This window comes from Heloderma suspectum, chromosome 4 (assembly GCF_057233095.1).
Source record: "Heloderma suspectum isolate Gila_16-S chromosome 4, 16-S_ref, whole genome shotgun sequence".
Taxonomy (NCBI): domain Eukaryota; kingdom Metazoa; phylum Chordata; class Lepidosauria; order Squamata; family Helodermatidae; genus Heloderma; species Heloderma suspectum.
Genome location: NC_139461.1, coordinates 21,173,540 through 21,189,138, shown reverse-complemented (window position 1 = coordinate 21,189,138; position 15,599 = coordinate 21,173,540).

Sequence of the window (15,599 nt, the reverse complement as noted above, 5' to 3'; positions counted from 1 at the left end):
CGTTGGATTCTTCCCATGCCATTCTGGTAATGGAGGAAAGGAAGAACCACATGGGACAGGTAGGATCACATGGGAAGAATAATATGCCAAAGGCCAGATCAAAGGAGTGTCACTTCCCAGCTTCTTCCCATGTGATCTCCCTCTCCCACATGGCTCCTGCTTTCCTATGTGGCCAGAAGGGCAGAGAAAGCAGTTCCGCTGCTGCCCGCTATCTATACCTGTGAACTGGGCCTAAGAGCCAATTCAATCCTGCAGAAAAAAAATGTGGACTCTACCACTTCACAGAGAAAGAAAGAGAAAAACTCTTCCCTGGCTGCTCATAGAAAAGGCGAATGTTACAGGAAAGGCTACCCCAGGCTAAAATACTGATGTGTTAGCTCTCCGTGTGCAGGGTGAGGGGATTTTTGCAATGGAAAAGGGGGAACATAGGATCACTTTAAAGTGGACAATAGCAAATAGAAAATAGATTCCCTAAAAATAGATGGCCCACGTGATCTTTATATTTATTATATTATTATATTATTTATTGTGTTTCTTTCCCTTTCTGGTAATAGGGTTAAGGCACTGTTGCAACAGAGCAAAACTGACAAGCCGGCGCCATCGAGTGTCATAAGCCAGTATACTATGCTGGCATATCGAAGATGGGGTGGAAAGAGGCCCACAAAACGTTTATTCTTAAAGGTTTTCAAAATATCCTGATGGATAACACAGAGTTGGCTTGTCAGAAACAGTGGGGGCAAAGTTAAAAGAATAAAAAAAGATGCAGCACAGGGATTTCTGGAAATGCAGATGACTTCTTAAAGGGATTATCTGATGACTAAAGATGACTTCTTAAAAGGATTACTTGACCAAGTCATGAAGTCTATTCATGCCTGGTAGCCATGACAATTAAATGGAGCCTCTCATAGGTAGAGGCACTTTACCTCTGAACACCAGGTGCTGAGAACAAACAACAGAAGCAGCTACTTTGCTTTCAGGCCCTGCTTGTGAGTTTCAGAGGGGGATCTCACTCGGTCTCAGGTGGGGAACCTGCAGCCCCCTGTTGGACCTCGGTCTAGTTTCAAACCCTGCCTGAGGTTTTTTTTTTGGGGGGGGGGTAGTTTCCAACTTGCTGCTATTTCCAATAGATGGAGCATTATAATATTAAATGTCAGACCTAGATCATTATCAAGGACCTGGTGGCCCACCAAAGATTATTGAAGGATATTATAGCTCACCATGTTCTTTTCATTATGTCAACTAGTTACAGGGGTAGGCAGACTTCTGCCTTGTAGGATCTATTTGCTGGTGTGTGTTTTTACTAGAACCCCAAGATCCACCAACTGAAACTTGATGCAAAAGACATACACTGAGAAGTAAAGATTTCTGTGTCCAGCCGTTTGTTCTGAGTACCAGAACTGAATGGAACTCAGTCCTTCCACATAAAAATACACTCCTAGTCACCCTAGGCTTTCTTTCAGCGATACCAGTGGGGGAGGGATCCTTTTGTGGCTTTCATTGTTAAATGATTGGGAATCAGAAAACTTGCTGATCTATCACAAATCCCCCAAAGTTCTGCCAGTAGATCCAGATCTCCCTTCCTCTCACCTTCAAGGATCCCTTGCAATGTTACACAGCTTTGATAGTCTGTGGCTGTATATGATCCTAAACATGGGAGCTAGCAACTTAAGCAGCATTGCAAAAGGGGCCTGAGTATACATCTCAAGGACTGATGCCCCTAAAATACTGCTGCTCCAAGTAACTGCTTGTATTCTTGGGCATTTGGGTTGGCCTTGGCCCAGGGTTTCACTCAGTCTTCCATCCAGCCTCGGCTTCTCTACCTTCCCCTCCTCATTTCATCCCTCTTCCAGAGTTGTATGAATTAGTCCTGAGCCATATAGGAATCCAAACACCACTTCAGGCTCAAATCTCTTTAAGCGAGCTGATCAAATCATGGGAAGGCAGAATTAGTCACAGAGTGGCAACAACCAGGAGGCCTCAGCACCGAAAAGTCACCACAGGCTCCCAGCAGATTTTGGATTCCAACCTCTCACAGATGCTCTCTGAAACCAGAATGCCTGTGGATAATCAAAAATGAAGGGCGGAGAAGCCCGTGTGTCTCAAGAGGCATAAACAGGATGGTTTCCATGCTAGTGAAACCCGGCAGCGTTGGTGCCGCAGACTGAGCGTGCAGATGAGCAGCAAAGCAGTTGAAATGTTTGGAAAATGATCGGAAAGAAGCTGTTCTCTGTGGAAACGTTTGCAGGGGTGGGAAACCCGTCACCCTCCAAATGCTGATGGACTTCACTCCCAGGAGCCTTGGGCATTGGCCATGCTGGCTGGGGCTCATGGGAGTTGGAACCCAACAACTTCCGGATGGCCACATGTTCCCCAACCTTTGGCTTAGGAGAAATGCATAGAGTGCTATTAGGGGAAATGTGCACTCCTGCCTTCCCTATTCATTCAATAATGGCACAATCCTATCAGGATTACCATCAGCCTCTGAACCCGGAGGCTGATGGGCATCCAATGCAGAGCAGGAGGAGTGGTGGCGGCAACCTTCGCCTCTGCGATCCTCCCACTCTGCATTTTTGGTAGATGGGCATTTTTGCCCATCTAGCTAGGGATCTGTGGAGGGTGAGGGAAGGAGGTTGGGGAGGGCTGAGGAGAGCTCATATCCCCACTTTGCCAGTCCCCTTCCCTTCCCACCCACAGAACCGCCCCCTTTCCTTCCTCTCCAAGGTCACTTTTGTGAGCTCCGAGAGGCAACTGGTGTGGTTCTCTCTGCACTGGCTGCGAGGGGAAATGGGAGAGAAGCTCAAGACTCCTGGCTTCGAGGTTGGAACACCATCTCCGACCTTAGATCCAAGAATTCGAACTATCCTATGGCCCCCCAGAGACTGTCAAGGGGCCATAGGATTGTTCTCTACATTGCTCTTCACTTTTGTTGTACCTCATTATTTAAATTTCTAACATTTAGATCTATAATACTTTAGATCTACCCTGTTGCAAAAGTCCAGGGCAGGTAATAAAGGACATCTCAGTTTGGCAAAACAGAGTAAAGTGTCTACCAATTAAAATGTTGTTGGTTGATAGCCAATGCTGCAGAAACAGGCTTCCACTCACACAACAGAAATTTATTTCCCTGACATTGACCTCATTGTGGGAGGGGAAGTTAAATTAACTATGCCACCTCCAGGGCTGGTGTAGCTTTCTGGCTCGCTTGAGGGCATGTTGTGGGGAACAAGAGGGCTTTGGATCCTGGAAATCCAAGGCCTCCCTCAATCCACCCCAACAGAACCCTTTTCTGCCTCTACTGCCGTTGAATACCAAGGGGGGAGAAGTGATGGTGATGGAGTTTCTCACCCTCTGCAATCAAGAGGCCTCTGGTGACAGACCTCCTCCACTACCCCTGGACCCCCATCTCCAAGAGGGAAGTCCACAATATCCCATGGCCCCAGAGGACCCCTCCCCAGGCAATGGGATTATTTATTTATTTAAAACATTTCTGTCCCACCCTATATCATTAAGATCTCAGGGCAGCGTACAGATAAAATCAATTAAATATTATTATTTATTACATTTCTATACTGCCCAATAGCCAAAGCTCTTTAGGTGGTTTACAAAGATTAAAAACATAAAAAATACAGTATATAGAGATTAAAAGCCATTTTCATAAAAAACACACAAACAGACCATATACACAAGAGAACATATATCTAAAACAACTTCAAACAAGCAATCTCAAACAAACAACCAATACCATAAGACAATCCAGGATCGATTAAAACTCATCATATGCTGCTGAATGCCTGGGAGAAGAGAAAGGTTTTACCTGGCACCAAAAAGATAACAGTGTTGGCACCAGGTGAGCCTCATCATGAGATCATTCCATAATTGGGGGGCCACCACGGAGAAGGCCGTCTCCCTTGTTGCTGTCTTCTGAGCTTCTCTCAGAGTAGGCAGCCAGAGGAGGACCTTAGATGTTGAGTGTAGTGTACGGGTAGGTTTGTGTCGGGAGAGGCACTCCATCAGATATTGTGGTCCCGAGCCATGTAAGGCTTTATAGGTTAAAAACAGCACCTTGCATCGTGCTTGGAAACATACAGGGAGTCATAGCATTGTGTCACGTTCCTTCGTCCTCCCCCTTCGCAATCAACACACTCCCAGATACCAGGCTACAGGCTCACTACTTTATTAGTTAATGACCAGGTTCCTTACAAATGGAAATTCTAGGAAACTCTCAGGCTACAAAGGAAACAGCTATTCCACACAATTACCAATACCAATAGAGGAGCTGAAGTGGAAATCAGAGAAGGTGCCAGCAGTTTGAACAAGAACTTCCTGGCCAGACTAGCTTAAGGGGGATGCCCCTCCTTTACAGTTGCTCTCTCCTACATAGGCTTTCACGCATAGCCAACCTGGTGGAGCGCCTGAGCTCCTCCTCTAACTTTTCTCACTTCGCTCTGTGACAAACCCTAGCATCCCTCAAGTCATGCCCCTCACTCTCCTCCTCCCCCGAGACCTGGGTTCTCATGGAGGAGGAAGGGGGGGGGGCTTCAGACAGAGCCATCTGTGTGCCAGGGTCTTGAGAAGAAGGCCTTGCCATATCTGAGCTCACTAAGGAGGGAGCCTCCCCCTGTTCTGGCTGTTCCCATTCTGAATCTGAGCTGCTAGCTATCTCCACATGCTCTGACTCATTCCTGACACATTGCACCCTTGGTCCACCAACCTCTTTCCAACAGCCATCACAATGATGCTTCTGGGAAGTCCACAAGCAGGACACATAGGCAACAGCCCACCTCCTCTGTGGTGTATCCCTAACTCCTGTTAAAGAGGTCACATGGCCTATGACCACAGCGGTTCCATTTGCTATCACTGGCTAATAGTTGCTGACAAGTGCAACTGAAGAATGGCATGTTCCTATTCAAGATTCCAGCCAACTAGCCACACCCTTTTGCAGGACACTCCATTCCATTACCCTGCCCCCCCCCCCCGGTTTTACCTTCCCACTGTGAACAGTAGATCTAGTGGAGGCTGCTGGCTCCAATGTCAGTGGGGTGGTGAATCTGCTCTGGGTTTCAGTCAGAACTCTAAAGCTCCTTTCCATGGTGCGAATCAACTCTGACTGAAACCCGGACTGGATTCACTGCCCCACTGACATCGGAGCCACCAGCCTCCACTGAGTAGGTCAGCATTCTGTGGCCACTGAACATGCCCTGTCATGATTGGGCTGTTTTGGCTCGTTCCTCCCCCATTCGCTTTTCTGGTTGTGTTTTGTTTTGCTAAAGGCTTTAGTAGCACTGCAAACCTTGAAGTTCCTTTCAGCCTGCTGCTACCTCCTTCTTATGCATAGGTGGTGCCATTTTAGCTACACGGGGATCCATAATTGGAGAATGAGTTCACTGTTAGTATATAGCACAAGTGGGCAACTTGCAGCCTCCATATATCTTGGCCTGCAGCTTCCACCAGCTGCAGCCAGCATAGCCAATGGTGAGGGATGATGGGATTTGTTGGCCACAAGTTGCCCATCCCTGCTCTAAGGCTATTAACCTTAGTAAAATAAGTTTGAGTTGACTAGTAAATCAACAGCCTTCAGTTTAAATACATTTGTTTGCTGCTAATACCTCAGTTGAAGTGTATTTTTGATGGAGGTATTTGATCATTTACAATTTAATAAACAGAACCTACCGCTCACTGTTAGAAGGAAGTTTTTCAGGCAGCTCACTCTTAGGGGCTGATCACACAACACACAAACCCACTCTCACTGGTTGAGTGTGAGTTGTTGTTGAACCATGGGTCAGCAGGATGTGTGAACCCAGGACATTTTCTGCAGGGTGGCTTGCTAACCATGCAATGTGGTTTATTTTTCTCAAATAAGCCACCTTGAGAATCCATGGTTTGTTGCTGGGTTGTTCAGGGTGGTTAACAAGCCACCCTGCAGAAAATGTCCTGGGTTCAGACAACACACGAACCCACCTTTCAACAAAAAACCCACAGTTCAACAACAACCCACATTTAACCACTGAGTGCGGGTTAGTGTTTTGCGTGAGCCCAGTCTTACTAGTGCTGGGATGTCTGCATTATGTGAATGACCACTGCTAATAATGTGATCATTACTGTTGGTACGTTCTGCATTTAATTTCCTTCTCACCTCATGGTTTACAAGTCTTTCCCACCACCACCACATGTACTGTGTATAAACCTGAAACTCCCCATAATACTCCATGCATCCCATGAAGAGGGCTGTAGTCCATGAAAGCTTATGCCAGAATACATTTGTTCATCCTAATGGCGCCACAAGGCTCTCTGTTGTTCTTGCTGCGATAGACTAATACAGCTACCCTCTGGAAATTGGCCTGAACGTGTGCATTGACTTTAATTCCTATATCATTCCGTTGTTGATGTGAGAACAGCAGTGTGCACCAGGCATCTTCCCAAAATGAAAATATTTATTATTAGCAGGTAACAATGCCCATAGGCCACAAGTGCAAGAAAAAGGCCTCAAAAGCAGCCTCTTGGCTCTCTTCGGGAAATGCTCTCTCTCTCTCTCTCTCTCTCTCTCTCTCTCTCTCTCTCTCTCTCCTTTAAGTGTCCCCGAGGGTAAGCAAAGGGTCTCTTATCATAGCAAAGAGCCAGCTGCATTGGTAGGTGGCCTTTTACTTTTTTCTCTGAATACGTTTACACCATGTGCCTGTTAGGACCACACCTTCCACCCCAGAGTAAATTCTCTGAATTAACCACTTCACTTGGTTATCTCCTTCAACCCAGAAGCTTCCTGGTTCAGGGGAAAACAGGGCTGACAAGCACAGAAGGTGTGAGGTCTGCTGCACCAGTAACTCTTCCATGTTAAGCATTTTGAACATAAGAACCAGGGTGGCTCAGAACAAGTCTGTCTCTCATCTCCTTCTATAGCGACTCTGACAGCTTCTGGCCCTCTGGATATTTGGGGCTGCAATCACGTTATCCCTCACCATCGGCCGTGGGCTGATGTGAGTTTAGGCCAAAACATCTAGAGGGCCACAAGTTGCCCACCCCTGGTTTAAACAGAGATCTGAGCTGGGGATGAAAGGGTCCAATTCAACATCTGGATAAATCAACAACATTTTATCTATTTGCAGTCCAATAACAATAAATGTCCTTCCTTTGTTTTATCAGTTGTATCACTCCTTTGTCCCTTCTTGTTGGGCCTTAGATGGTAGCTGAAGTGTCCCAGACAGGGATATACAGATTTTGTTAAATGCATTCTGTCTGTGTTTCATGGATTGTCAGGTGTCTTTTGTTCTGTCGGCCGCTCATTGACAGAATCGGATTTTTCTCAATTTCCCAAACTTATGTTTGTGTTGGAAAGTGTGCACTTGTGCAAACCTGCACTTCCAAAAATGTGCGTTTGCACAAGTGTCGAACTACCCAAAATCTGCATTGCCATGCTTTGGCACATGGGGGGAAATGTGCATTTTCAGTCAGTGGGTTTTTCTCATAATTTTGTAAGACTAAATTTGCATACATTTCCAGAAAGGTTTTTTTTAAACAGTCTGCAAGTCTGTGGAATCCTCAGGACTAGGAAAAAGCCAGTCCACTCTGGAATCTGTGAATCAGATTTGTAGAAATCCAAACTAATCAGTTGTGGATTTCTCTGGCTTCCCTAGTTTTAGATGACATAAGATGACAAAATCCTGCATCTGCTTGCTTCTCAGGCTACCTCCACGTGGCAGGCTTTATGCTCCCACCTGCCCCTCACGGCCATTCTGTCTAGGGTGGCCAGGTCCACATTGCAAAAGAGAGAGAGAGAGAGCTCATGTATTGCCCCCAAAAAGAGGACCAAAGAGAACACAGGCTTGCACAAAAATGGCCTATGCTAATGTATATGCATAAGTGCAAATTTAGAAATAACTACTATGGTTTAAATAGAAGTGTAATACATTTCAACCTAGTGGGGAAGATTGTGACCAGGTGACCTGTGTGCCTGCTCATTAGGTATTGGATACCTAGGCACGCTTACTTTAAACAGCCTCAGCTTGGCTGAGATGTAGTAGGTGAGATGACATTGAGGACTCACCCTACAACATCTGGGCCAAGCTGAGGCTATTTAAAGTAAGTGTGCCTAGGTATACAATACCGGGGACCCTGACATTTTAGCCTCCAGTTTTCCCCTTACAGTCTGCTTAGCCAGGTGCTAAATGTGGGTGGCCACCTCCAAGGCCCTTGTTCTCCCTTCTCCTGGCTTTTTATGGTTGTTTATCTTTAAACCTGACCTGGACAAGACAGCTTTTCAAACAGAGGATGCCTTCAAACAGAGGACTGTATCCTGTAAAATAGGACCCCTGGACATCCTTCACTCCCTCAAAGATCAGGCAGGTTCCTAGCCCAGTTTGTCATCTGTGATGATGGTTGAACTCCCTCTTCAGAGAGAAAACTCCCCCCTCTCAATTCCTCCTTCTTCCCTTCCTTTCCTCCCTTTTCGCTCTCCCCTTCTCCCTTCCCCAACCACCTTTCTTTAACTGCCCTCCCTTCAACTCTCCATCTGCCCGAGCAGCTGTTGCTGTGACTCCCCTTCTTCCAAACATTATATTTTCCTGACCACTGTTACATAGCACCAATGACCCCTACTTATTCTATGCCACGTGGCCAGGCAAATGAAGAGAAGCTGCTGCCTTATACTGGGCTGGTTTGCACAATCGCAACCAGGGAAATAAGCCACGGTGGCTTTTTTTCCCCTGCCACGCTGGCTGGATTTCCTTAATTACCCCCAGTGGTGCAGCTTGCCATGTCACCAGAAGTCAGGTGGCATGGCTTGGAGGAGGGGCAGAAACACTCCAATAACCCAACAACAGCCCATGGGTTGTTGGAGGGTTGCTGCCCCCTCAAATAAGCCATGCCGCCCAGGTTTGGAAGACCTGGGAATAATTAGGGAAATTCAGCCAGCATGCACAGTAGGGTTAACAAGCCACCAAGGCTTATTAGCCATGTTGTGATCATGTGAACTGGGTTACTGCATCAGACCCTAGCTCAGTGTGGTTTATGCTGTTTGTCAGGAGCTCTCCAGGAGCTCAGAAAAAGGTCTTTGCTATCACCTGCTCCTTGATCCGTGTAACTGGAGATGCCAGGGATTGAACCTGTGACCTTCTGCCTGCCAGTCTGTGTGCTCTACTACTGAGCTATAGCCAGAGGAATCCCATAAGCAGGGCATGGAGGTAACAGCCCAGGAGGACCCTTGGATAGATCGGCAAATGAGATCATCACATAGGGAAGATTTTGTTCATGCTCAAACAGCCACATGAACAGCCAGAAGCTCAAATGCTAGTCAAGCCCTTGGCAAGGAAAAGCATGCGCCAGGCTTGGTGTCAGCATGGGGAATCCTTGGGCAAGCAGCCAGAACTCTAGTGCCTTGGCAAGCTGGCCATAGCTCAGTGGTAGACCACACAGCTTACATGCATAAGTCCCAGGCTCAATTCCTGGCATCTCCAGGTAAGGTTGGGGAAGTTTCCCATCTGAAACCCTAGAAAGCCACTGCCAGTCAGCATAGAGCAGGGGTGGGAAGACTTCCGCCTTGTGAGATCTGCCTTGTATTTTACTACAAGCTTGAGATCCATCAGCCAGAGGCAGGTGCAAAAGGTGTACACTTTGATTTAAACAAAGACAAAAACAACTGCCTCGGATGAAGTGGACAGAGGGCACAAAAGCTTAGTCCATAATCAATTTGTTCGTCTTTAACAAAGGAGGCTGGTGGCTCTGATGTCAGTGGGGCAGTGAATCCAGTCAGGGTTTCAGTCAAAACTCTAAAGGAGCTATCCAAGGTGCAAAGCGCCTTTAGAGTTTTGACTAGTTCTGAACTTAATCTGGAGCAGATTCACTGTCCCACTGACATCGACGCCACCAGCCTCCACTGATTATTTATTTATTTATTTATTTATTTATTTATTTATTTATTTAATCGCCCACCTGGCTGGTCACCCAGCCACTCTGGGTGATGTACAATAATAGAAACAGTTTAAAACAATAAAATTATACATTAAAAACGTATTTCTAAAAATACCCTAACCCACCCCAAATGACTGCCTGAACAACCATGTTTTTAATGCGTGGTGGAAGCTCATTAAAGAGGGGGCATGGTGGAGTTCCCTAGGGAGGGAGTTCCACAGAGTGGGGGCCACCACAGAGAAGGCTCTCTCCTTTTTTTAAGGTGCCACAACACTCGTTGTTGTTATTTAAATTTAGTTTCTGCTGCAACAGCCTCAGGATTGCTGACTAACCCTCAGGATACTGTCAGGTGTCCAGTTGCTGAGGATGGGTGCTGTATAAATGTTTAGATCAATCATCAATCAATCATTTCTTTATTTTTGTTATTTAAAAATTGTTATTCTTGGCATGACTACAGACGTGCTACAAGTACACACTAGTGCAGCATTCCTCAACCTGGTGCTTCCAGATGTTGGACATCTTCCATCATCCTCAGCCAGCATGGGTTTCCAGATACTTCCTGGAAGCCCACAGCCACAGCATGATGGCAACAGGCTGTTGCACCCGGTAGTTAGCACTGAGGAGCATATTGCCTCTGAATCTGGATTCCGTATAGCCATCCAAACAGCTGTAGATAAGAGCCACCCTAACGGCGCAGCTGTCCGATCCTTCCTTAAAGACGCCCTTTTAAAAAGTTGCACAGTTGCATTTCTGCCTGTTGTGGAGCTGTTGAAGGCACAGCAGCCCTGCCCTCCTAAAAAGAAAAGAAAAAAAGGGAAGAATTAAGGAGCAGAGGCAGAAACCTCAACGCTAACAGCCTCTGGCAAAAGGTAGGCAGACCCTTCTGTCTTGGAAAGATTATTACCCGTTCAAATGGCTGCATCACTTATCAGGAGAGTATCTTGGACTGACACAATGGGGCTGGGGGAAGACAATTCTTAGCACTGGGCAGTTAAGCAGAGTTCATCTCAAGGGCAGGCCTGGGGGATGTTCACAGTTAGAAGCCAGCCCAGGGGCCCCCTCCCAGCCTCCGGGAACACCCTCTAACAGCTTCTATCCGTCCTTCTACAAACACGGATGGGCCAATCACAGGGACAAACTAGGCAGCCGCTCAGGGTGCCATAGTTCCAGGGGCGCCTTCCAAAGCGATGTAAGGATGCGACCTTATGATGTTTAGACAATCTTATGTGGAGGCATGCTGGGAGTTGTAGGACTTCTTGCTGTCTGAACATGCATAGGATTGCGCCCTGAAGGCCTTGGGAAGTGAGAAGAGCCCGTGTTTTCCGAGGAACCACACACAAGGCAGTGGAGCCTCTGGTTGATGGGTTCTGCTCCATTCCAAAGACACAGAGGCAAGGGTTTTCTGATCTCCACTGGCCAGACAGGGCATAGACACAGTTAGGAAGAGAAGGGTGAACGTGATCCTACCCATCCACTCAGAATTACGCCGGCTCCTTCCTCTTTCCATTTGCATCCAACTTCCTGTGTATTTGAAGGGAAAAGGCTCATTCCCAACTCTCCAGGAGCCTAGACACATACTTGGAGAGGTTGTCTCATTTTCCTGGTTCTGCTCGTGTCTCTTAACTGGAGGTAATACACAGAAATGTATTTATTATTTACAACCTTTGTATACCACTCCCCATCTAAAACAGATTCTGGAGCAGTGAACATAAGAGGTACAATAGCAAAAAAAAGAAAAAAAAGGTAAAAGACTGAAACACCATATTAAAATGATTAAAAACCAGAATGCCAAAAAAAACTGTGGCTGGTCATTTAAGGAATGTAGCAGGCAGATCTTTTCTAGTCAACTCATCACGCCAGGAAGCTTTGCCTGTTGAATCATAGAATCACTGAGTTGGAAGGGACCTCAGAGATCTTCTAGTCCAACCCCCTACTCAATGCAGGCCCTGCACTGTTGTTGTTGTTGTTCAGTCGTTCAGTCGTGTCCGACTCTTCGTGACCCCATGGACCATAGCACGCCAGGCCTTCCTGTCCTGCGCTCTCTCCCGGAGCGTGCTCAAGTTCATATTCATTGAATCCGTGATGCTATCTAGGCATCTCATCCTCTGCCATCCCCTTCCCCTTTTGCCTTCAGTCTTTCCCAGCATCAGGGTCTTTTCCAGAGAGTTTTCTCTTCGCATTAGGTGGCCAAAATATTGGAGCTTCAGCTTCAGTATCTGTCCTTCCAATGAGCGCTCAGGGTTGATTTCCTTTAGGATTGACTGATTTGACCTCCTTGCAGTCCAGGGGACTCGTAAGAGTCTTCTCCAGCACCACAGTTCGAAGGCATCAATTCTTCGGCGCTCAGCCTTCCTTATAGTCTAGCTCTCACAGGCATACATTACTACTGGGAAAACCATAGCTTTGATTAGACGGACCTTTGTCGGCAAGGTGATGTCTCTGCTTCTTACTATGCTGTCTAGGTTTGCCATAGCTTTCCTCCCAAGGAGCAAGCGTCTTTTAATTTCATGGCTACAGTCACCATCTGCGGTGATCTTGGAGCCCAAGAAAGTAAAATCTGCACTGTAGAGCACAGCTATAGCATCCCTGCCAGATGGCCATCCATGGCTAAGCATACCCAGCTCTTTCAACCATTCATCGTAGAACTTGGTTTCAAGACCCCTCATCATTGTGGTTGCTCTTCTCTGGACACACTGCAACTTGTCAATGTTCTACCTAAAATGGGGCACCCATAACTGGACACTACTCCAACTGAGGCCTGACTAATGCAGAACAGAGCAAAACTATTACTTCCTGTGATCTGGACACTATGCTTCTGTTAATGCAGCCCAAGACTGCGCTAGCTTTCTTAGCTGCTGCATTGCACTGCTATCTCATATTCAGTTTTTGATCCGCTAAGACACCTAGGTCCTTCTCACATGTACCGATCCCAAGCCAGGTCTCCCACATCCTGTGTGTGCATCAGGCCACTGTTAAAGGGAAAGGAGCAGTCAGCGGGGCAGTCAGCGGGGAGGTAGCAACCTTAGCAGTGAGGGAACTGGAAACTATCAAGCATGGAGCTTAAGCAAACGTCTCTTGTCCACACACACAAACACACCCCTGAGAGCAGAAATGCTGATCTGGGGATTCTACAGTAGGATTAGCTGGGTGGGTTCAGACTAGGTGCTCTAATAATACTGGCTTGAAGATTCTCACAAAGAGCCAACCCATTCCTACAATATTCCCTGCTGGGAAGCCCTACCTTTCTATCACCGACAGGCTCTTGCTGTTAATCTTTCAAATCTCTATGCTATCCATTTACCCCAGTTTCAAAATAGGGACCTCTAAACCATCATAAAAACAAGAATTCTGAGTAGCTATCTCCACCACTAATAGTTACATAAATCTCAAGATGAAAACTCTGTTGCAAAACCCTCCTGTGATGGAGCCATAAAAAACCCCAATTATGGGGAGAACAAAGCACTTATACACTTTTTAGGGGCATCTCAAACCCCACAGTAGTACTAGATACCTTGTAGTAGCATGGGCAGGTTGAGGGTAAAAACAACCCCAGCTATGGTCTTTTTTATCATAAAGTTTTCAATCATAAGCTCCTTCGGGCAAAAAACTGTATTTTTCTTTTTTGCTGTGATATGCAATGTACAAACCTTTATTTATTTTATTTCATTTCTATACCGCCCAATAGCCAAAGCTCTCTGGGCGATTCACAAAAATTAAATCCAAGCAACACACAATAAAACAATTTAAAATATACAGAACATTAAAACCACAATATAACAATAAAACCACAATAAAACCTAGCAGCAGTGCAGGAGTTTAAAATACAGATTTAAAACAGCAAAGATAAAAATTTAGAAAGCTAAAATGCCTGGGAAAATAAAAAGGTCTTCACCTGGCGCCGAAAGGAATACAATGTAGGCGCCAGGTGAACCTCACTAGGGAGCTCATTCCAGAGCCAGGGTGCCACAGCAGAAAAAGCCCTCCTCCTAGTAGCCACCCGCCTCACTTCCTTTGGCAGGGGCTCACGGAGAAGGGCTGCTGATGATGATCTTAAGGTCCGGGCAGGCACATATGGGACCTTTCATTTGGGGGGTCAAAATTGACCTTTTTCCAATCTTCTAAACAATTCACACTGTGTCTAGAAGATTGCATATTGAAACATTTGTATTTCAAGCACCCACCATAAAATCAACTTTTGACCCTGTGTATGAAAGGGTTCTAAAAGTCCACCCATTGACTTCAGTGCTACATAAGGCAGCCTCTACCATATCATGAGACAGCTTAGGAATGCCTGTTGTGTTTTTTTCTCAAAATGAAAAGGCATTCCTTCTCAAGAAGCAAGCTTGCTGGTTTATAACCAAAAGTAGATCCACACAAAAACGGTTAGGTGTTTCAAATGGGGGCACTTGATGGGGTTGTTTCACTGCTTACGGGACAGCACCTGCTTGAGAATGAATAACCCATGGAACCACCTGTAAAAACTTGATCATCTAAACTTAATGTTAGTTAACCCATTCATGTTGCAAGATCTTGTGGAACAGCTGTACCAAGTAAACTCACCAGGCTCCTTCTTTGCTTGTGTTTAGACTGGCAGTCAACGTGTATTTATTCCAAGAAGCTTTTGATCTTTGATGGTTACTGTAATATATTGATGCTATTTTTTTGTTATATTTCTCTGTGGGTTCTATCCACCTTTGTCCATCCAAGCAGCAGCACAGACACTGCCAGCAGAATGGAACCCCCACTCCCCACTGCAGTTTCCCCCGCGTGTGAAATCTGCTCTGGAGTCCTGGGGATCCTTCAGAGGAGGCCAGGGGATGCAGGGGGAGAAGAGGATGGGTAAGTCCTGTTGTGTAAGCAGAGGTCTGCTCACACAATATCGGATATCGTCCAGTGATTTTTAAAATTGATTTTAATGTTTCTATTTTAAATATGGTTAATTTAAACCAGTATGTTAGCTGCTTTGAATATACTCACTCCCTAGAAAAGCAGAATATACTGAAATAAAATATGTAACAATTATGGAAGATTTCACCATGAATTGGATTTATGGATTGAGGTTTAAGTGATGATGGCTGGGATCCAAATGGCAGGCCCAGTTAGTTTTTAATTTCCTTCACTGAACATGGAATTTTCCACCCTGCCCCATGCTACATCACAATTTCCATGAACTTCACAAAAGTCCGGGCAGCATAAGGCCAAAATCTCTGTAGGTGTGCAAAACTAGTTGTGTTGTTCTTTGCATCCTGGATGATTCTTTATTGTATAAACATGTTTTGAGAGATTTGTTAGAAAGTGGGTTAACAACATCAGTTATGATAGTGATGGAAACCTTGAGGCAGCCCACTCAACAGCCTGGGCAAAGTGGTGATGATGAAATGAGCCTGGGAAAAAGGGGACCAATCCATCTAACATTAGCCATGATGAAGTTCTGTTGGAAGAAAATGGGACTTAAGTTAGTTAGGACTACCTTGTGCCTTTGGTTTCAATGGAATGTAGTTATGATTAGCTTTAGCTGGATCAGAGGTAAGCACTTCAAAGATGCAATTCTGTGCATGCTTACCTGGGAGCAAGCCTCAAAGAACATAGTGGGGCTTACTTTTGAGAAAACATGCATATGATCTGACTTCACTAGGGTTAACAGCAGCATTAGCTCTACTTATAAAAAAGATTTTAACAAAAAGCTACTAACCATGGGC